The sequence below is a fragment of the Oxyura jamaicensis genome, chromosome 1, assembly GCF_011077185.1.
Source record: "Oxyura jamaicensis isolate SHBP4307 breed ruddy duck chromosome 1, BPBGC_Ojam_1.0, whole genome shotgun sequence".
Classification (NCBI taxonomy): domain Eukaryota; kingdom Metazoa; phylum Chordata; class Aves; order Anseriformes; family Anatidae; genus Oxyura; species Oxyura jamaicensis.
Genome location: NC_048893.1, coordinates 129,386,580 through 129,407,844, shown reverse-complemented (window position 1 = coordinate 129,407,844; position 21,265 = coordinate 129,386,580).

Genomic DNA, 21,265 nt, shown 5'->3' with positions numbered 1-21,265 from the left:
TTATTAACCTCCTACGTGTTTCTTTTCATTGTGTTGATTTCAATCTTAGAAAGGACTTAAAAATATATTCAGAGAAATTGCCTGCTATGGAAAAGTTTGGTTTGTGAGGAATGTGGTGGTATGCCAGTTCCTTCTGCATGGAAAGAGAAAAACGTAAGAAAATTTAAGAATGCTTACCAATTAAGGCAATGTAATTCAGCAAGCCAAAGCCAACTGTGGAATAACCCTGCTAAGACTACAATGATATAATTGCTGCATAACTGTGCAGCAATATTGATTAGTAAAGATTTGTCAGTTCCTACAAGAAGACAACCTTACAATAAAATTAATTGGTGTCTGAAGACCTTCAGCAAGGAGACTAATACTTGAGAGAGAAAGAAATGCCTCCCTGTTTATGGTTTGATGAGATAACATAAACAAATAGAGTCTAAATAAAACATTATTAAAGTCACTGTAGAGCAGGGAGATAAGTCTTGCAAAAATACAGGTTAATTGGGAGCACCTTAAAGTCAAAATTTTTGTGTTGACTTATACTAGCTGAGAACCTAGCCTTTTATCTTTGAAGTCGAATTCAAGGAGCCTTGAATCATAATAGCACTGAAGTAATTACTTCCCTCAAGACAGTTTCTCAGAGTAAAGACATAGCTAGGTGGAGAGAATTTATTGATTGCATCTTTGATGCTACTGACCAAAACGAGATAATACTGTGCTTTCTCAGATTGCAAACTCTACTGTAAGCATTCTGACTGTGGTGCTTCTGCCTAGTGGAATGAAAGAAAAACTTATTAAAATGCTCTTGATCTGGAGGGATAACTGTCATAAAATGCATTGTCCCCCTTAAACGTCATAATATGTCTCTTCCCTTTCTTACTTCTAACAGAGTACAAACTCTTTCCTGACCAGATCTTGGTCGGAGGATATGCGTTTTTCTACTTTTAGTAGTCAGTCTAGCTATACTTTTAGATGTCCAGTCCAGGAATATTGGCATTCTTCTTTGTACAGAAGCACCTCATGTTGTGGAAATCTCTGAAATAAAATACAGTGCTATATTAATAGCACTATTGAAAGTGAAAATGAATATTGAGTTTCATTAAAAGAATGAGGTAGTCTACAGAGATTCTGAGGTGCTCTCTGTAGCAGCTGTGAGATTTCTTAGTCTCTGTCTCAAATGTTAGACCTCCACACGGAGCAGCAAAAGTGACAAAGTTGAAAATATTTATGACATTATGTGAACATTAATTGACGATGCAGATCAAAATTTTTTAGAGTAGCCAAGTCTATTAAAAATATGAATAAGCAATGCCCCCACATTTTTACTTTCTTACGTCAAACACGATTATGCCACCTAAAAATCTGGCAGTCCAATATAATCAAACATGTCATGTTGTCTCTGCATCTATTTTCTAGCTGTTGCCTGTTCAGAGGAAGCAGGCTAAGATTGTATATTTATTGCATAGACTTGCAACTTTGTCAGCACTTCATCTTTCTCCTCCTGAAGGACAGCATCTAGATAGTAGCATTTGTAGGAGCACACTAGCTGCATTGTATAAAAATAATGGTGAAGGGAAATTGGAAGGGGAGGCAGCAGGAAGTAGAAAAGATGATAAATGAATAATTTACCTTTTATTATATACAGCTTGTAACTTGTCCTAGCAGCTGGCACTTTTTTTTTTTTTTTTTTTTTTTTAATGTTCAACGAAGAAATTCTAGAGTACTAACTGAAAGTTTTTTCTTTTGGAATTCTCTGCCTTTATTTTCTACCAAAAAAACACCTAGTATTTATCTATGCATTTTAATTGTTAATTATAGATAAAATTTCTACCCAGAAGAATCTATAACTTAAATAGATAACCAAGAAATTACTGTTATCTATACTTCACTGGTACAAAAATCAGGAAAGAGCAGATTCCGGTGATTTACCAAATGCTGTACAGCAAGCTGTTTCTCTTAGATTTCAGCCCAGATTCTTCTGTCTCCTGGTCCTGAGAAGAGATTAGCATTCCCTTCTGACAGGGAATTTCTATTTCAGTCTCTGCAGTAAGAACGCACTGGACTATGTCAGTACTCAAGCTCCTTTGATTATATCCACTTATGTGTGTATACCCTAAAAGATAATGCAATGCACAGCCACTTGATCATTCCTTTCCACACACACTAAACAGCATTAAGGCAAATGTCATATGTAGAGATGACAGAAATGGATTGTACAAAAGTGATGAAGCATGGAGAATTATTTAGTAATGGAGGAAGTTTCAAGTCAATACTGACCTTTTCTCAAGTGGTAATATTTCTAGATGATGAAGTATTGCAGACATACACACTGCAATAAGATCTTCAGAATCTTTGACTTTCTATGTGTTTGTTTGTTTGTTTGTTTTTTGTCTATTTAGACAATATTTATTCTTCCCTACTGCATTTGTCTGTTAAAAATATAAAAATGAAAGCAGTCTTTTTTTTTTTTTTTCAAAGCTTTGTTTATTTTTTTTAGTAAATTCAAGACACTTTTGATCTTGAGTATTGAGTGGTGTCTACCCAGATTTCAATAATGCTTTTGAGGCTGCCTCCCATAAGTTCTTCATAGACAAATTGTAGATGCATGGAAGAGCATAAAGTGAGGTGGACTGCAAAAGGGCTAGATGGCTGGGATCAGAGGGTGGTAATCAGTGGAACAAAACCCTATTTGTAGGCCAGTAACTGGTTGTGTATCTCAGGGGTCAATACTGGGTCCAACCCTGTTCAGCATCTTCATTAATAATCTGGATGATGGGGTAGTTTGCTGATGACATAAAACAAGAAGGCATGGCTGATAGGCAAGAGGGTTGTGCTGCCATCCAGGAGAATCTGGCTAGACTGGAAAAAAATGGGCTGGCAGGAACCTCATGAAGTTCAAGAAAGGGAAATGTAAAGTACCTGGAGTACTGGGTCCAGTTCTGGGCTCCTGAGTACAAGAGGGACATGGAGCTACTGATGTGAGTCCAACGAAGGTACATTAAGATGATGAAAGGACTGGAACACCTCTGCTATAAGGAAAGGCTGAGAGAGCTGGGGCTGTTCAGCCTGGAGAAGAGTAGGCTCAGGGGGATCTCATCAGTGTCTATAAATACCTGAAGGGAGGGTGCAGAGAGGACAGAGAAAAGGTCCTGGTCAGTTGGGCCCATGACAGGACAAGAGGCAATGGGCACTAACTGGAACATGAGATGTTCCTTCTGAACATCAGAAAACACTTCTCTATAGGCAACCAAGTGCTGGCACAAAGAGGTTGTGAAGTCTCCGTTCTTGCAGGTATTCAGAAACTGTCGGGACATGATCTTGTACAATGTGCTCTAGGTGACCTTGCCAGAGCAGAGGGACTGGACTAGATGAGCTCCAGAGATCTCTTCCAACCTCAACCATTCTGTGATTCAGTGATTCTAATTACCCTAGTCGTGTAACATATATACTGCACTTAGGCCTAGTAAGTTAAAATCAAATGATAACTTTGCAGTAGTAGTTTCTTAGAGAAATTGCCTAATCTCTCAAAGTACTGCATTAGCTAAATAATCCTATTATTATTGCAGATGTCATGAAACATCTAAATTTCTACTGAAAATTACCTCTCCAAGAAGAATCCATTATTTTTTCAGGCTATGAATACATAGAAAGATGTGAAACTTGACTTTCCTTCTACAGAAATTGTAGTAATATGTTTTTGTTTGTTTGTTTGTTTGTTTTACATACAATTTTCTTTTTCCTTTAATATTTTAAAGACATTTAAAGTGTTACAAAACAGTAACTAGGACACTTTTTTGTGTGTGTGTGTGGTTTTTTTTTTCAAACAAAAGTAAAACAAGATCGCAGCTCTTTGTGAAATGTAAACAGTTAAAAGGAAAACTCAACAAAGTAACTTCTAAACTTTCAAAGGGTGTACCAGATATGTAAAAGCCTCCAAATTTGATAAAACTCTGAAAAACTCAGTCTAGGAACAATTATTCTTTTGAGGAATTATGCATGATAATGCTACTGGGTATTGTAGCTAAGAGGGCTACTGGGTATTGTAGCTAAGAGCCATCTGCATCCCTGTTCCTTCACACTAATTCTCAATCACTTCTTCATCTGGAAGGACAGAAGTATCTTTGGAGTCTCAGTCTGCTGAGTAGCAATATAACCAGTAGCAATATGTACACTTTGGCTCAGAGTACTTAATTGCACTGCTTGGGGATTTTCTCGCTGTTCGCTCGAATTGTGGTGCAGCTACCCAAATTGAACATACTCTCAAGAAGACAGGGCTTTCTCCATCAGGAATGAATACGGACCTGGTCCTTACATATTCAAAGCAAACTGAGCCCTTTGTCTGAAGACAAAATGAATTGTTCTTAGGACAGCTGTTTATTTCAATGGCTCTTAAATGTTGGAAACCATATAAACTCTCTTCAGGCAAGTTTTTCTGTTACTTTATTGTCCTCACTATTACAGAACAGTTTCCAAATATTAAAATTTGAGTTCATTAGTTATTCATCATCCTGCTTCTCACTGCAACCCTTTTCTAAATAGATGAAAGTAAACACTTCTTTACTCTTTCTTTTCTGTAGAATACCATACTCCAGATGTACTTCATTCATAGATCATATTTTCTGAACTCTGATCGCCCTCCTTGCACTTTAATTTTTCCACTGCCTTTCTTAAAGTAAGGTTCATTCTCAGAATAGTACTCCCACAGAAACATTACTGGTGCCAAGTAGTAAAAATGATTTTAATGTTGAATGTATGTTGAATGTCACATTCTTGTCTAAATAATTTAATATAGTTTGCCTTCTTTTCTTTTGCAGCAATACAGTATCATTGGCTCATGGACAACCCATGAATTCAATTCTATTAGATGACTGCTTAGCTAACTATTGCCCAACCTGTACTGTCCAGCAGATTGTTCTTGCTCTAGCAACATACTTTTTATTTATCCCTATTATAGTTATCCTTTTGCAGTAAACCATACCATTAATTTGAGATTATTTCAAATTCTAATCCTTAAAATGTACTTTCCCTATCAAGTCTGCAAATTTGAGAAGAATACTCATTCTTACCAGATGTCTTTCATCATCCAAAATGTCAATGATAATAGTACATAATCCTAGTCAGAGCAAGGTGAAGTACATTAGTAGATTCATTTTTCAATATCAACATGCACCATTAGTAATTACTCTTTAAATGTTTTTTTTTGTTTTTTTTTTTTCAACAAAGTCTGCATATTCTTTTTAATATTTTCATCCGAATAATCTATTTTTTAAATTTAATCCTAAGAGTAGGACACAAAGTCAAAGGCCCTGCTAAATCAAGATGTGGAAAAATGCTCTTCCTTTCTATCTTAAAGGTTTGTTAGTATGTTATAAGAAGAAATTACACTACTTTTCCACAGTTTTGTCTTTGTTAATTCATGGTGGCTATTGCTTAGATCTAGATCTAAGATCTTAGATCTTAGAAGATGTTATCTTCTAAGTTCTTACAGGTTGGACCTTGATATTTTTTTCCATCCTTTGCCAGGCTTCCTTCCTTTATAATTTTACTAAACTGATTTTGTTCCCACATCCACCGTAAAAAAGGACAGACCTTTTTAATACAGTTACCTGGAACCCAGCACCATGTAAGTGCCTCAGCTGACTAACAAGTAGCCAGCACAGATACAGATGTCCTCTTGGTAAAAGTCTATCCTTAGTCCCTTAGTCAGGTGAATTCTTGCCTAATTATTCTGCCTTCTTTCTTCAGATTGTGTTTGAGAAGCAACTACTACCACCAGGTAGTAGTTAAGTAATTAAGTATAATTACCACCAAGTCCTGTGATTGGATTATTCTTATGTTCATCTCCATCACCCTGACCATGATAGTGTTCATATTTTTTTTCCTTTAATTCTGAGCAGTATGAAGGGGGATGTGAAAACTCATGTATGCTTTTACATAGTTTGGATCTCGAGTAGATATAAACACTCTTCACATTTAAGAATAATTTCTTGCCTTTTTCATTAATCTCCTGCTTGACTTCTCTGAGCAAGCTATATTCTTCAATATTTATGTTGTGACATGCGAATTGTCCAAAAGGTTTTTAATTAAGAAAATGTCAGCTGAAGCAAAATGTTAGCCATGTAATATAACCTTCAGTTCCTCCTACTTACTTCCTACATAATACAAGATGTTTGGTGAAAAACGTACCATTCTCCTTTTTGTCCCTCCTCTGACCTTATGGTAAATACCCCTATTCTTGCTAATATTTAGACTTATGTTAAGGCCAGAATAGTTCATACTGATCTAATGTGTTTTTGTGAAACTGTTTCAGTAAATCAGCAAATTGGTGAGAAAGAGAAATGCAGTTACTCTTTGTGCCATGGGGTTTATAAAACATTATCCCATGGTCAAGGCAGCTGACTTCTGCTGGCAGCACCATCTGCTTGCTCACATATTTATCTCCATGTCACATCTGTTCCTGAGCCTTGACCTTTGATCAGCAGAACTGACAAAAAAAGCCACCTGAGCTCCTGACCCCTTCACCCCCCAATCACAAAGCCTTACAGTAGCATTTAATCTGTGTAAACTCATTCCCAGTAGTATTATTAACACCCACATGGAACATGAGCATGGAGTAGTATTCAGTGGGTTGGAAGAGCCTTGGCAACATTTCACTAACACTCAGCATTTGGGTTCTTTGGAGGTAGCATATCTCCCAGAATGTCAAAACTTGTCAGCAGAGGGGTCTCACTGTCACTCTCATCACCACTGTCATTGACAAATCATAATATTTTCACAAAAGGGGTGTTATTTGTTGTTTTTCATGCAACTCAATCCTTTAAATTTTTAACTTCATGGAATTTGAAATTCTTCTCTTCCAACCCCTCTCTGCTACTTTACTGTTACTGGTGTAAAATAATAATTTTCTGTTTACAGAGAAAAGCTCAAAAGCATAAGTCTTAACTGGCAAGAAACAAGAGTACATATTAAAACAAAACAAAACAAAACAAAACCACATATTTCTTCTTTTTAGAGAGGCCTATGATTTTTAAAGTATGTACAAGTTTGGTAATTCAAGGGATCATTTTGCCAACCACAATTAAAAATACAGTACAATAAAAGAATACAAACTCATCCATCCGTAGGGGTAAGTATTTAAAAGAAGATGAATATCTTTAGTAATATACTTTTGTCTTAGCTAAACCTCTGACTGCATTCTTGCAATACTCCTGAAATATATTTTCATAAACAGTGCATTTTTACAGTGTAAAGAATACACACAAAGAACAGAGAACTATCCCATAGACAAAGTCATACTTTTGAAACATTTTAAGGAACACCTAATCAAATCACCCTTTTTGTGACATAATGATTAGCTGCTGTGAGCTGCCTTTCCCTTTCTTTGTATTTATATCTAGAATGTTGGTGGAGGAGAATAAAGTTTTAGGGAAAATGTCTGAAATGAAACCACAACTGTAAACATCTTATGGTGCAAATAGTGACCCATTCTGCAATAATAATAATAATGATAATGATAATAATAAATGCTCATCTTAATAAACTTTTGTTATTGTTGCTGTTGTCAATTTTAGATCCTTGGTGGGAAAAATAGCCTCATTTTGAAGAAGACTACATAAGAAAATCAACCATATCTTATCTCTATGAATGATTTCTCATAGATCACCTATTGAACCATTTAGGAGAAGAGAGTGAGATACTAAATATTGGAAAAAGAAAAGTTGTGAAGGACAAAGCATCTCATAATATACACAATTATTGTGAGGATGATACTGTGAGATTATATTGTTAGATCATCTCTATAAAATGTAATGGTGATGTTATTCTTTGAAGCAGTCTAGCAAAAGATAAAATCCAATATAAAAGTCATATTATGCTCAAACAGAAGTCTTTTGTTTAATCAGTAATAAAGAAAAGGTAAAAACATTGTAAATTTTACAGAGAACAAGGAGTACAAATCTGAGACCAAGGAATACACTAAAGAGTGGAATTTAAAAACAAACAAACAAACAAAAAGCAAACAAACAAAAAAAAAACATTGTAGCTAGTAGTTGAATTTCCTGTTAAATGAGTGATGCAGAAACATGACTGTCCAACTCAGGGAAAATTCAGGATATTCAATGAAAAAGAACGGTGGCAGTGGTCAAGAAAAAGCAAAGGGAAAATTTCTAGGAAAATAAATAAATAAATAAATAAATAAAGGAAATGCATAAAAATGCTTTTTAGAGGAACGGATTTCCCATGGCAGAATTATGGCTATTAGGGACAAGGCAGAATAAAGCAGAGAGGAGAGCAGCTCAGACAACAGAATTATAACTAAGATGTACAAATGAAAAGCCAGAAGGATTGTCTGTCAAGAAGAAAGAATCAGAGAGATCATCTAATCAAGGGTAAGTGCTTCATTTACCCTAGGATTTCTTTTCAAAGTCAACAACGATGAGTACGTTGGGCTTGTTAATCTCAAATCTGGCAGGGCTACTATTAAATTTAAAATGGATTTAAGGGCAGAGGTGACTGTGATTTGTAAAGAGAGTTTGCAAGAGATGATCCTTGGAACCAGATGGAGTTGCTGGGGATAGTACTCAATAGCCCCGGGGAAATAAAAGTTGCCTTGTTTAGTACAAAGTCTACCTCGCCACAAAGGAAAGGCATGTGCATTTAACAAACTTGGCATTAATGGGATTCCAAACACTAAAATTCCTAGCTAAATTACAGTCATTCAGAAAGGAGATTAAAAACAAGTGGAAAAAGCTTGCCTAAATTTGGCAATAATGGTTTAAAATCAATGTACAATTTACTGAAATGAGACCTTACTTCATGCATTTTGCGTTGGTGCTCATATAGAATGAAGACTAAAGATCATGAGAAAAAAAAAAAAAAAAAAAAAAAAAAAAGAGCAAGAGAGAACCAGCAGCCATTATTAAACTTACAAACTTACCCTTACACTGTAGTGTGTTCTTATAGTGCTCATGCTGTAAGATATATAAGTCCTCACTTATGTAAGACATACGTACATTTTAAACTACATTAATGTGTTGTCCTGGTTTCAGTTAGGACAGAGTTAATTTTCCTCCCAGTAGCTGGTAGGGTGCTAGGTTTTGGATTAGGATGAGAAGAGTGCTGATAACATGCTGATGTTTTAATTGTTGCAGAGCACTGCTTACACTATGCCAAGGACTTTTCAGCTCCTCGCTCTGTCCTCCAGCGGGCAGGCTGGGGGTGCAGCAAGAGCTGGGAGGGGACAGACCCAAGACAGCTGACCCAAACTGGCCAAAGGGGTATTCCATACCATCTGACGTCATGCTAAACAATATATAGGGGTGGCTAGCCGGGGTGGGGGGGCCGGCTGCTCGGGGTTGGGCTGGGCATCGGTCAGTGGGTGGTGAGCAATTGCATTGTGCATCACTTGTTTGTACATATTATTATTATTATTATTATTATTATTATTTTCTACCTTAATAAACTGTCTTTATCTCAACTCACAGGCTTCACTTTCCCGTTTCTCTCTCCTGTCCCAGAGAGGGAGGGGGGAGGGTGAGCGAACGGCTGTGTGGTGTTTAGCTGCCAGCCGGGTTAAACCACCACACGTGTTAAGGGCAATACTATGGTAATAACCAAATGCAGTTTTCCAAGATGCCCAGCCTCACTGGAATACTGCAATTAATGGCTTCCCAATATTGCACAGCCTTTTATTATTACTATTATTATTTTTTATCCCCTTGACACATTAGAAACATATTTTGTGAATTGATGCTATCGGATTTGCAGAAATATTATCTCCAACAGTCTCTGACTGATTTAGTCATTTCTTCATTGTTTCTATTTATTTTTTTATTGTTTCTAAGGATGGCTAAGTGATATGTGAGAGAGAAATAAGGACTTTTGTATCATATTCATTAATATTTTTTACTCTTTACAGAATCACAGAATTACCTCATTAAAATATTTCTTGTCTCCTTCTAAGTAATTATTTTTTATGGTTTTTTTTGTTTGTTTGTTTTGTTTTTTCTGACCGTGGCTTTATTTATTTATTTATTTATTTATTTATTTGCCAAGTTCATGGATCTGATCATTTAAAGGAAAGCTAAGTATTACCTTACCACGGCAAATTTTACTAGGAGAATGATAGCAGCCTGCCAGAGGCCAGAAGATTTCTTTGGTGTCTTAATGTTGCACTGTCTCCAAGGAAAGGGCATAGCTGTTGAATTTACTGGCAGACCCAGTACCTGACTGTACATGGACAAACAGAGCGGCCAAGATGCAGAACACAGAGATATGCAGGGAGACCAGTGTTCACATCTGTCCTCCTTTTATTTCTGGCACCAAACCGCTGGTGGTCTATACTTGCCAATCTTTATTCTCTCCTGCACAAGTCTTTAAGAAATTCCAAAAGTTTTTCCATAAGTTTTATTTTCTTATCTGTGGCTGTGGGTTCATTTAAAGGGTGACCATTTTTCTTGGTTCTGAGTCATCATGAAGTAAACATTTAAGGAGGAAGAAATGCATTTTACTTAATCTATAAGCATTGCAATACTTCAACATTTAAGATGATAGTAACATATGCTTCACCATGTCTGGAAATGCCTTTCTTTCAGTTGAAGTGCAGCAAGTCATGTATTTAGACTTGTCTTTAGAATACAAGGGCAACCTACTTAAGTTTAAGCTTCAGAGTATTTCAAAGTCACTGTTGCTAAAGCCTTATTATAAGGTAACTCAAAGCCAGAGCACCACTTTTTTTTTTTTTTTTTTTTGTCTGAAGCTAACTGGTTCAACAGGCAAAACTACTCATAACAGGAATTAGCATAAAGTCTTGAGGTCTCTTCATTGCCTGTCTTCTTTTGTACAAAAAATGCCACTTATTTTTAATTTTTGACATCTACAGCAGGACTTTTAGTGAGATAACAAAGCCTTTGCTTGAGACCTAATGTCTTGCCAGAAGGAATGAGGATATAAGGCTACAGATTTCTACTGTGATGTGCAATAAGCCTCCATGTGGGCTCAAGACCTGCCTTTAGGAAGAACGCTCTCACCTTTTGACCAACACTGTGTTGCAGCTCCTGTTTTTGGTAGCTCAGAACCTCATTACAGTAGATGCCCTCACAATACATACAAGTATAGCCTGCTTATTTGCAGTCACTGCTGAAAAAACACACAGTGAATACTGCTTGAAGAGGTGAATACTCACCTCTAGCCAGTTTAAAAGCTACAACCTCTCTGCATGCAGTGACAGGATTTGCCCTTTCCAGGTTGTAGGGCCTTCATTTATTCAGTTCTTTTGATCTGACAGTCCCTCTCCTTTCAGCAACAGTGTCTGACAGTGATGAAACTCACACAGCTATCCCTAGATGATATGTGGGTGGCCATCTCAGATGAAGTAGACTATAAACCTGCAGGGAAAGGACTATGTAAGGACCAGCTACAGGGGAAGACTTACTTAGGGCATGTCAGTATGAATTTCCCCAAGTGTATAGTAACGCAATGGAAAAAGTGGTTGAAGAGTGAAGATTAGTGGAACACAGGGGTGTCCTCTCACCCAAGCCCAAACCCCATGTCTCAAAGCTTTGTTTGGACACTTCACTGAGAGCAGCCCTGGTGAGAAGGACCTAGAGATGCTGGTTTATGAGAAACTCACCATTAGCTGGCAATGTGCACTTGCAGCCCACAAAGCCAAGCATATCCTAGGCTGCATCAAAAGAAGCATGGCCAGCAGGTCAAGGGAGGTGATCCTCCCCGTCCCGTAGAGGCTCTTGTGAGACCCCAGAAGGAGTACCACATTCAGCTCTGGGACTCCCAGCAGAAGGACATGGGCCTGTTACAGTGAGTCTAGAGGAGGGTCATGAGGATGATCAGAGGGCTGGAGCATCTCTCCTATGAAGACAGGCTGAGGGGGCTGGGGTTGTTCAGCCTGGAGAAGGGAAGGCTCCAAGGAGACATAGCAACCTTCCAATACTTTACTGAAAGGGTTGTGAGGCATTGGAATAGGCTGCCCAGGGAAGTGGTTGAGTCACCATCCCTGGAGGTCTTGAAAAGACGTCTAGATGTAGAGCTTAGTGATGTGGTTTAGTGGATGACTTGTTAGTGTTAGGTCGGAAGCTGGACTTGATGATCTTGGAGGTCTCTTCCAACTTAGATAATTCTGTGATTCTGTGAATACCTAAAGGAGGCCTACGGGAAAGCTGGGGAGGGACTCTTTAGGGAGCGTAGTGATAGGACAAGGGGTAATGACTTTAAAGTAATAGAGGGCAGATTTAGATTAGATATAAAGAAGAAATTATTTACTCCAAGGAGAGGCAATGGGACAGGTTTCCCAGAGAATCTGTGAATGGCCCATCCCTGGAAGTGTTCAAAGCCAGGCTGGATGGGGCTTTGAACAATCTGATTTAGTGGAAGGTGTCCCTGCCCATGGCGGGGGGGGAGGGGGGGGGGGGGGGGAGGGGTGTTGGAACTGGATGGTCTTTGAGGTCCCTTCCAACCCAATCCGTTCCATGATTCTATGACTCTATGATTCTATGATCCTCTTCATCTTGGGGGAGCTGAGGTTCCTGTGAAATAGGTACCAGAAGTAGACACTAAACCCTATCAGACCAGCAGGCAGTGTTGGTCCCAGATAGTACCCCAGCTACAGTGATGCTTCTCATTGAGGTCCCAGTTTCTATTCTGCATCAGTAGATGTCTGGGCTAATAAAGCAAAGCAAGGTATTTCTACAAGTCTTCCACAAGCCAAAGTTCAATGGAAGTAAGTCTATGTGAACTGCAGCATGAGGCCTTTTCTGTCAGATTTCTTTGCAGCTAGTCCACCCTCACCTGTTCCCATCAGAAAGGCAGAATACTGGAGGTGTGAGGTGTTCCTCTCTCCCCTTGCTATGGACATAGGAGCTCAGGACTTTTTGCTTCAACAGCAGGGGTATCTCCCCCTGATTAGCATGGCTCACCCTGAGTTAGGGTGAGCTCCTCCTTTTGTCCAGGCTGTGTTTCTGAAGTTATTTACACATCTTCTCTTCTAGCTCAGGGACCCAAGGACCCCAGGTCCACCAAGATCAGCGAGCAGTTAAGTGCTGAATCCTTTCTTTCCTGCTCACCATACACTAATGTGATGGGATGAGAAGTCTTTCCAATGTAGTTCCACTTTTATTTTCCCGAGGCTGCTGTGCCCTCTACCTCTGCCATCTCCAAGCACAGGGGTTTAAGTATCTGCAGCACCAGCACAGATGATCAGGTAACAGCTGTGCTTTGCCACAGCCACAGCACCAGGCCTGCTCAGCTCAGCTCAGCTCTCCCAGAGCCCTTGGTGGTCTCCCCAGAAGCTCGGGGTAAAACTTTACCTGATCAGGGAAGATTAAAGGAAACAACCCACAGCATACAAAAGAAGCAACACAAATGGGCCACAGCTATTGTCAAAAGTATTTGTTTAATGTTAGTAAGGTAAATTACCACTTGTCCTAACTCATTCAATTTTACAAGCTAAGCAACCAGTACAAACTCTCTAGAAATCTGGCTACTGAACTTCCTGTTTCTCAGGGCTTGTGAGGTAAGTAATGTCTGACAACATAAAGATACATTGGGAAGCTGGTTTCATTTTCTGCAATTTTTCAGTTTCCCGGGGGCAGTGTAAGAAGGGTTTCCTCCCAAATCTACTGAGAATAAAAGAACCTATATTCCCTCAAAGGAATACTTTGCATTTTTTTTTTTTTTGTAATTTGACACATAATCAAAATTGTTTATGCCATGTGGTTTTCCACATGCAATTTCCTTGAAAGTTAAGATGTCACTGTTTGCTTAATTGTTGTTTCAAAAGTAATTAGTATGAGAGAATGTACAATCTCTATCTCTGATGATATCCAAGACATGAAAGGGCAAAGCCCTGAGCAACCTGTCATCTATGAATGATAACATGTAATAAATTATACCAGAGATTTTGAGATTAGCTCAGATGAGAGAACAAGTTCCCTACATAAAGTCTGATGACTGCTACCAAACACACTGGTTATATTGTTCATGGCTTCCTATATATATATATAAATATATATATATATATTTTAATCAGGAAGATTTTTTCAGTCAAAGGTTGAATTTCAGGAAGTGAGAGAACCCCAAACTGAAGTGTTCACCCAGTTGATTCTTATTGTTCTATGCAAGTGTAGTGGTGAGTGATTCTGAGCATGATATTAGGTAAATAATACTTTTTCAATTACATTTACATAAATAAAATGATTTTTTTCTTGTTGTTAGTTCCACTTATTTTATGAAGTTACAAAATTTACAAAGTCACCTAAAAAGAACATGCGGGATCACCTTATGATTTTGTTAAGGTATTGAGTACCCTCTGTTAGTAACAGGGAAGAAAACATAATTTTATGTATAATTTTGATATTATTCAATCACATAAGTTCATGCTGTTCCTTCTACATCTCTCTCCAGACCTCTGGTATTCATCCACATCTCCTGTTTTGTCAATGAATGGGAATCTGTTTGTGCTCAGTCTGAGTAATATATTTAGCTAACCTGAAAACAATGTATTGTCTAAGCAGCATTTATTAATCTACAAATATGAGTGACACCTACAATTTCCTGTAGTTAGCATGCCTGTTATTTAAATATACTAAGGTTTCCTGAAATACTGTTTCTCCCAAACCATATTATGTAGATAGTAATTTCAATGAGATAAAACCACATTTTGTTCACAGGGGACACCTTACTGAAATCAGCTCTAAATACATAAACACATTGTTTTGGTAACTTTATTTATTGTAAAGATACCACAAACCTCAATCTTCACAGCAATGAGCAGTGACGAGAAAAAAGCTATGGATACATCTTGTATGTCCATGATAAATAAATGAGGCAAGTTCTCAAACTGAGCATACATATAAAAAAAGCAATGAATAGTGATCCATTATAAAATAAAACAAAACAAAATAGAACATATTGAGACAAAAAGATGAGAGAAATTAATACAATCTTCAAATAAATGAAAAAAAATAATGCAGTAATCATTCACTGGTAAGTCATAATAGCTGTAAGTTACTGTATATGTCTGGTAACTCATCCACTAATGAAGCTATTAAATAGGATTCTTTGTGATAAGAGGTATTAGAAAAAATGTCTGCAATCCACTCAAAGCAAGAAGAATGTTTGTGGCTCTTCATGGTCTTCATTATGATTCAATGAATATCACACAAAAAGCAAAATTGTCCCAAAGGGCTCTTTCAGAATCCAACAGCAAGTTTTGGCTTAGTTTTTATTTTATTTTATTTTATTTTATTTTATTTTATTTTATTTTATGGTTGTTTGTTATCAGTTTTGGTTTTTGTTTTGTTTTTCTTGTACATCAGTCTTATGAGACTAATTGATGTTGGCTTGCAGATATGCTTACTGAAAGTCTGAAATATAAATAAACAGTGCAGCACAGCTCAGAAAATAAATTTAAAAGATTAATTTGTATGTTTGCAGACTACAGCTAACACTGGAAATTGGACAAATACACAAGACGTGTGTGTGTGTGTGTGTCCTTCACTTTTTTGTGTGTGTTTGTGGTGGGGTGAAATCTATTAATTCCCATATCTACCTAACTTCCCCTTAGGTAGAAATGCAATGGTGGAAATTAAAGCTTATCATTCCACATCTAATAACAACTATGCAGCCTGGACCACTTAAATCAGGCAACATTTTCTAAGTAAAATTATAAAAGTATGAAAAATGTGCTGGGTAATCAATTCTAACCATCAAATAGAGAGTTAAACATAGACAATTTTGAACCTATTACAAATATACTACTGGACAGGTTGTGAAAAAGACTAGTACTATCTTGTGTATAAATATATTTGCACACAAACATAAAGAGATATTTATGTTCAGCATATTTGCCTAACTCTCCTGAAAAATGGCAGTCCAATCATTCCAAAGTTGATATCCTTTTAAGAAGAAAGAACTCCTGAATGAAGCTTATTATTAAATAACACGAATAAATCACCATCAAAGGTGAGGAACTGGATACAGAAATCATTCTTTAGTTTCTGACCCACAAAACAATCTCAGTAAATGGTTATAGTAAGGTGTATATTAAATATTAATTTATAGTCCTACAAGCACCTTCAGTAGAAGTAGAAATGCTATTATGCACAATCCAAAGGGGGACAGAACAGACATTTCTGTTGAACCACATCCCCTTCAGGCCTGCAGGAGTCTTTCACATTGGCTACATTTCAAAGCTGTGTGTTCAATGATCTCCCATGTTTTCTTTCACCCTTACAGGTGCTGCATTGTCAGCCAGTGTTTTGGCTCCTTGTTCAAGGAGGCCGGCATATATCCAGATGATGACCATACAACACCTGTAATAGGAAAACAGAAGCATGGAGGATTTTTTAATATTTATTAAATAATAATAATAAAATGATGGTGTGCATTCTCATTTTAGATGCAAAAATAATAATAAAAAAAAGCCAAGTTGCACTGAAGCACAAAGTACAAAACCCAAAATCAAAATGATCCATACTGATCAATATATACCAAATTTGCTTTATTTCATATGATTTACATTATCCAGTCATCATCTCTTCTAATTCAGTGTTGAATAGAACATTTATTTGAAGTTATGAAAGGGTAAAAAGAAAAAGAGTGACAGTGCATAGAACACTTCATCTATTTATTATGACAACTTACCTACTCACAGTGATATATAACTCCTGGGAAGTTTTACCATACCACACTGGTGGAATAAAACTTGGAGAGGAATTTAATTATAAGGGTTTATGCTAAACATTGTCCATTTATGTAAAATGAAAAACAAACAATAAAAACCCTAAACAGTTATTCTACTGAGAAAGTAATTAGGAAAATTTATAGTTTATGCTCAAGTTAACAAAAACAAAATGTTTATTAAGTAATTTGAGAGTACGTGAAAGGTACACCTGCTAAGAGATTTACCAGAAACGTTGCATTTGAGAACGATAGCACATCTATGACAATTTGAAACAAATGTTGTAGTAAGACAGATACTTATATTTATTAAAAATATATCATTTAAATCATGGGATACTGCACTTTTAAATATAAAAAAATTCCAAATCTGGTGTACACATAGATTTCACTGTGATTTTCAATCATGAAAATCTTGACTTGCAGGATCAGGCCACTGACATAGATCTAGCAACATTTTAATTATTTGAAAATAATATTACAAAGGGTTACTGAAACTCCATTGTGTATTCTCCCCTGGAAAAAAGGAAAAAAAAGACAAGATCTTGAGTCTGATTTTTTACTTTAAAAGTTGCTTTTCAACATAAAATAATCAAATGATACCTAAATTTATCTTCAGATTATTTTGATCACTTTCTAAAGAAAACAAAATGCAGTATCAAACAGCGAGGATAAAGTGTTATGACTACATGTACAATGAAATGTAGAGTACTAATGGTACTCTGATTTTTATTTGATAACACTTTATCTCCCACTTAAAAAAAAAAAACGTTTAAGTCCTGTATGGAGGAGATAATGTAGCAAAACTTCAGTGTAGTTTATTACCTAAACAGTATATACAAGTTCTAAACATGAAAATAATGAGTAAAAGAAATCAGGCTCTATTTACATTTACTTTTTCTTTTTTTCTTTTTTTTTTTTTTTTTTTTACAAATTGTTTATACAAATTGTTTTCTTTCTCTAAATAAATGGACAGACACATAAGACCAATTTTTTTTGTATTACATACATAAATAAATACTGACTTTAAATGACTGTTATAGGAACATAATTTCTACAGCCAATTTGGGCAACAGAAAAACAGTTCTGTTACACCTCTACTACAATATAATTAACTAAAAAGAAAACATTTTACATATAGAGCTCTGTTAATAACTTTGTAAATTGTACCTTACTAATATACTCAGTAGAGGTAATACAGTCATTACAATTCATGCCCACAACTGAACAATGAGTTTTGGCATGCAAAACCATATATAATCATCAACATCTGCAGGTATTCATTTACATTTTTTTAAATAGAGGGTTTTCTTAATTATTTTAAACTACATGCAACAGCTTATTAGCATCATATTCCTGGTTACAATGCACAGGTTTGCATAACATTATTTTTAGTAATTGATGTTCACAGGTACTGATCAAAAGGGTAGGAATATACTTGGCACATAGTATAAGAAAATTAATTAATAAATAAGTCAATATCACAACTACATTTACATATACACAAGACAAAAATAAAAATTTCTATGGCGTTGTACATAGAATTTAGAACTGTCTGAGTCCAGTACTTTGTTCCATAAGCCCCTAATTTAAGAGGGTATTCAATTCTGACATCCATACTTTATTTAAAACATCACTAAAGCTCACTCTCTAATGTATACACAAAGGTATACATCCATCCCACTGACTACTTCTGTGCATATAGAATTTCTCTTTTCTGCATACCTTCCTGAATCAGAGCCTACTTATCTGAACCTCTCCCTGACTCCAGCAGGGAATATGGCGATGAAATTATTGTTGAATGAATTTACTCAATATTTAGGTTTCTATATGCTTCTCCTAATATAAATGGTAAATTTCCCACTCATTAATAATGAGTATTTATTTGATTTTATGTGTGATCAAGTCAAACATTAATGTCAATAGTGGTATTGCCATACCTCAATTCTTTCTGAAGCCTCTAAGTTGAGGATGTGCAGCATTTCAGAAGTCAGACTTCATATGTTCATATGCTGTATTCTTAATGTTCAGTGTTCATATGCTGTATTCTTAATGAATGTTCAAGATGTTACACATAGTAGTACAGCACAAGTTTTGTCTTATTTGAATTTCCCCTACTCTACTTCCTCTATTTTTCCTCTGAAAATTCCTCTGAATTTCCCCTACTCTATTTCCTCTACTACTTAAAAACCATCAAAAAGTTACAAGAACACACCATTGTATTCTTAAACAAAATCATTGGTGAACAACAAAAAAAATCAATTTCACAAAGCAGCTAGCAAAAATGGCATAATCTCATAATTCTTTCAGAAATAAAGATAAACAAAATGCATCCAGAAGTGAACTGACAAATCCATCAGAATCGTACATAGAAAATAATACATTAGTGTAAAGGTGCAGAGTATTTAAAAGCTTCTCAATATCTATAGTAATTCTGTATTATGCAACATCATTAGAGAAAATAAATCATTAACTAGTGAATCACGCAGTGAATTGCAAGTCTGTTGCTGAATTAAATGTATAAACTGATTTAGGCCACTAAATTAGGACAACACCCTGTACAATTCAGCAAACAAGGCTTTATGAGTTAGGCACTAGAAACTTCAGATTGGTACTGCAAAATTCAAGAATAATTGGGAAAGCACTCAGTTTCAAATTTAACATCCATGCATGATCTTGGTAGATTTATTATTTTTTATTTTTTATTTGGAGGATCACTTGAAAGGTGAGTTCATAAACTCATTTGTAGAAGGATAAAATTGACTTTACCTGTTTGTAAAACAGACTCTGTATAACGCACTTGCTCAATACAATTCTACTTTATCAAATACATATATTTTTTTGGATGGCCTAAATCTAATTTAGAAGGAAAGCATACTCCATGTTCTTTAACATTAACTGCTACTTTTAAAAATTGAATGTTTCAAAGAAATTTACATAAGCAAGCAGAAGAACAAGGCTTCCAGTCAGCAATTAAGACTAAGGATATGATCACTCGAGGCTGCTAACTTCCAGTTTAATCTCCAAACCAGGTCTGGCCTCATTGTAATAAAGACTGACATCCATGTTCTATGCTTTACCAATGTCACTATGAATGCAACATAATTTCATTAACATTAATCAAGTCACTACAGAATTGCTCCAGCATAAATGGAATACACTTTAATGGAAAGGTTTGGACAGAAGTTTTTAAAGCAGCCTGAAGTAGTACTTGCCCTGATCCCACTGAAAACTACTCTCAGCAAACAAGACACCTTCTGTCCTTACTTTATGCCCTGTATAACCTAAACATCAAAGCAGTACTGCACAACAGTTCAACTCATATAGTTTTTTTTCTTTGTAAAGTCTTGTACGCATTACACATTCTTACATCCCCCAAAATCTCTGAGACTCTGGCCATCTTCCAAAATTGAAATAAATATTACATTACAGATTTTATGAAGAGTTTATCTGTTATTTGTTAACGTATTTTGGAAAAGATAAGGTGATAGACCAGCAGAGGAAGAAATTAAAATAACCATTGCCTTTAATACTTTTAAAACAACTGTTAAATGCCCAAATCACATGGCAATTGAAATTTTCTGTAAAAAGTCTTTTGTCCTTTGTCACTGAGTGCACATCAAAAAAAAAAAAAAAACTTTAATACTTTAATAGCTGGAATGACCAAGTGATCAGAAATTAATTCAGTTTCCTTCACCCTCAGTGCTATCGACCCACATGCACCAAAACTATAAACTTCAGTTGGGACAAACTATATGTGATTATTTTGTGAATGCCCTACTATGATAAATACAAATGTGATCCTCAGTTTCAGGCATGCATTTCTTTTATCCATATTTGTTTTCTACAATACAATTTGTAATCAAGAGAAGGAAAATATATTTGCCACTAATGTCTGAACATTAGATTTTGATTGTATTTGTATAGATATTTATTGGCAAATGCTTTCCACCTTCTTGATAATAAATCCAAGTAGTTTCTGTTTACTATCGAAGGATGTCTCTTTGTGAAGCAAATTATTCTAGACAGTTTATATTGTACAATAAAGGCAGTATGTATTCCCTTATGGTTAAAAAGGGTACCATTATGCCTGAATTTGAAAAATGCATTCAAATAAACTATAAGGAATGCTTTCCAGATGCTAGAGTATTGTCATACAACTTTTCTGTAAGCAGAATAGCATGGAGCCAACATACCCATCCCTCTGTTCAAAAGATCCGTGGGGAAAAGAGACATGTGCATCAAAAGATAGAGAAGCCAAAAAAGTAGCTCTACAGATACTTGAATATGTGCCCCAGAATTTCATTTTTTTAATATGTTAATGTTAATTATTCAGACTTCTAGCTAGAAAATCAACATTTCCTTTTAAGATAATAACAAAAAAAAAAAAAAAAGTGGGATTTTAAAGGTCATTCTTCCAGAATCTATCAATTAATTGTATTAATCACCACTAATTGTCAACAATTGTATTAACTGTCATCTGTTTCTTTATAATGAATAGTACATCTACCCTATATTTTAACTATTAACTATATTAATAGAAGATCTCCATGCTGAAACATTACTTTGGAAGAGGTGGTTG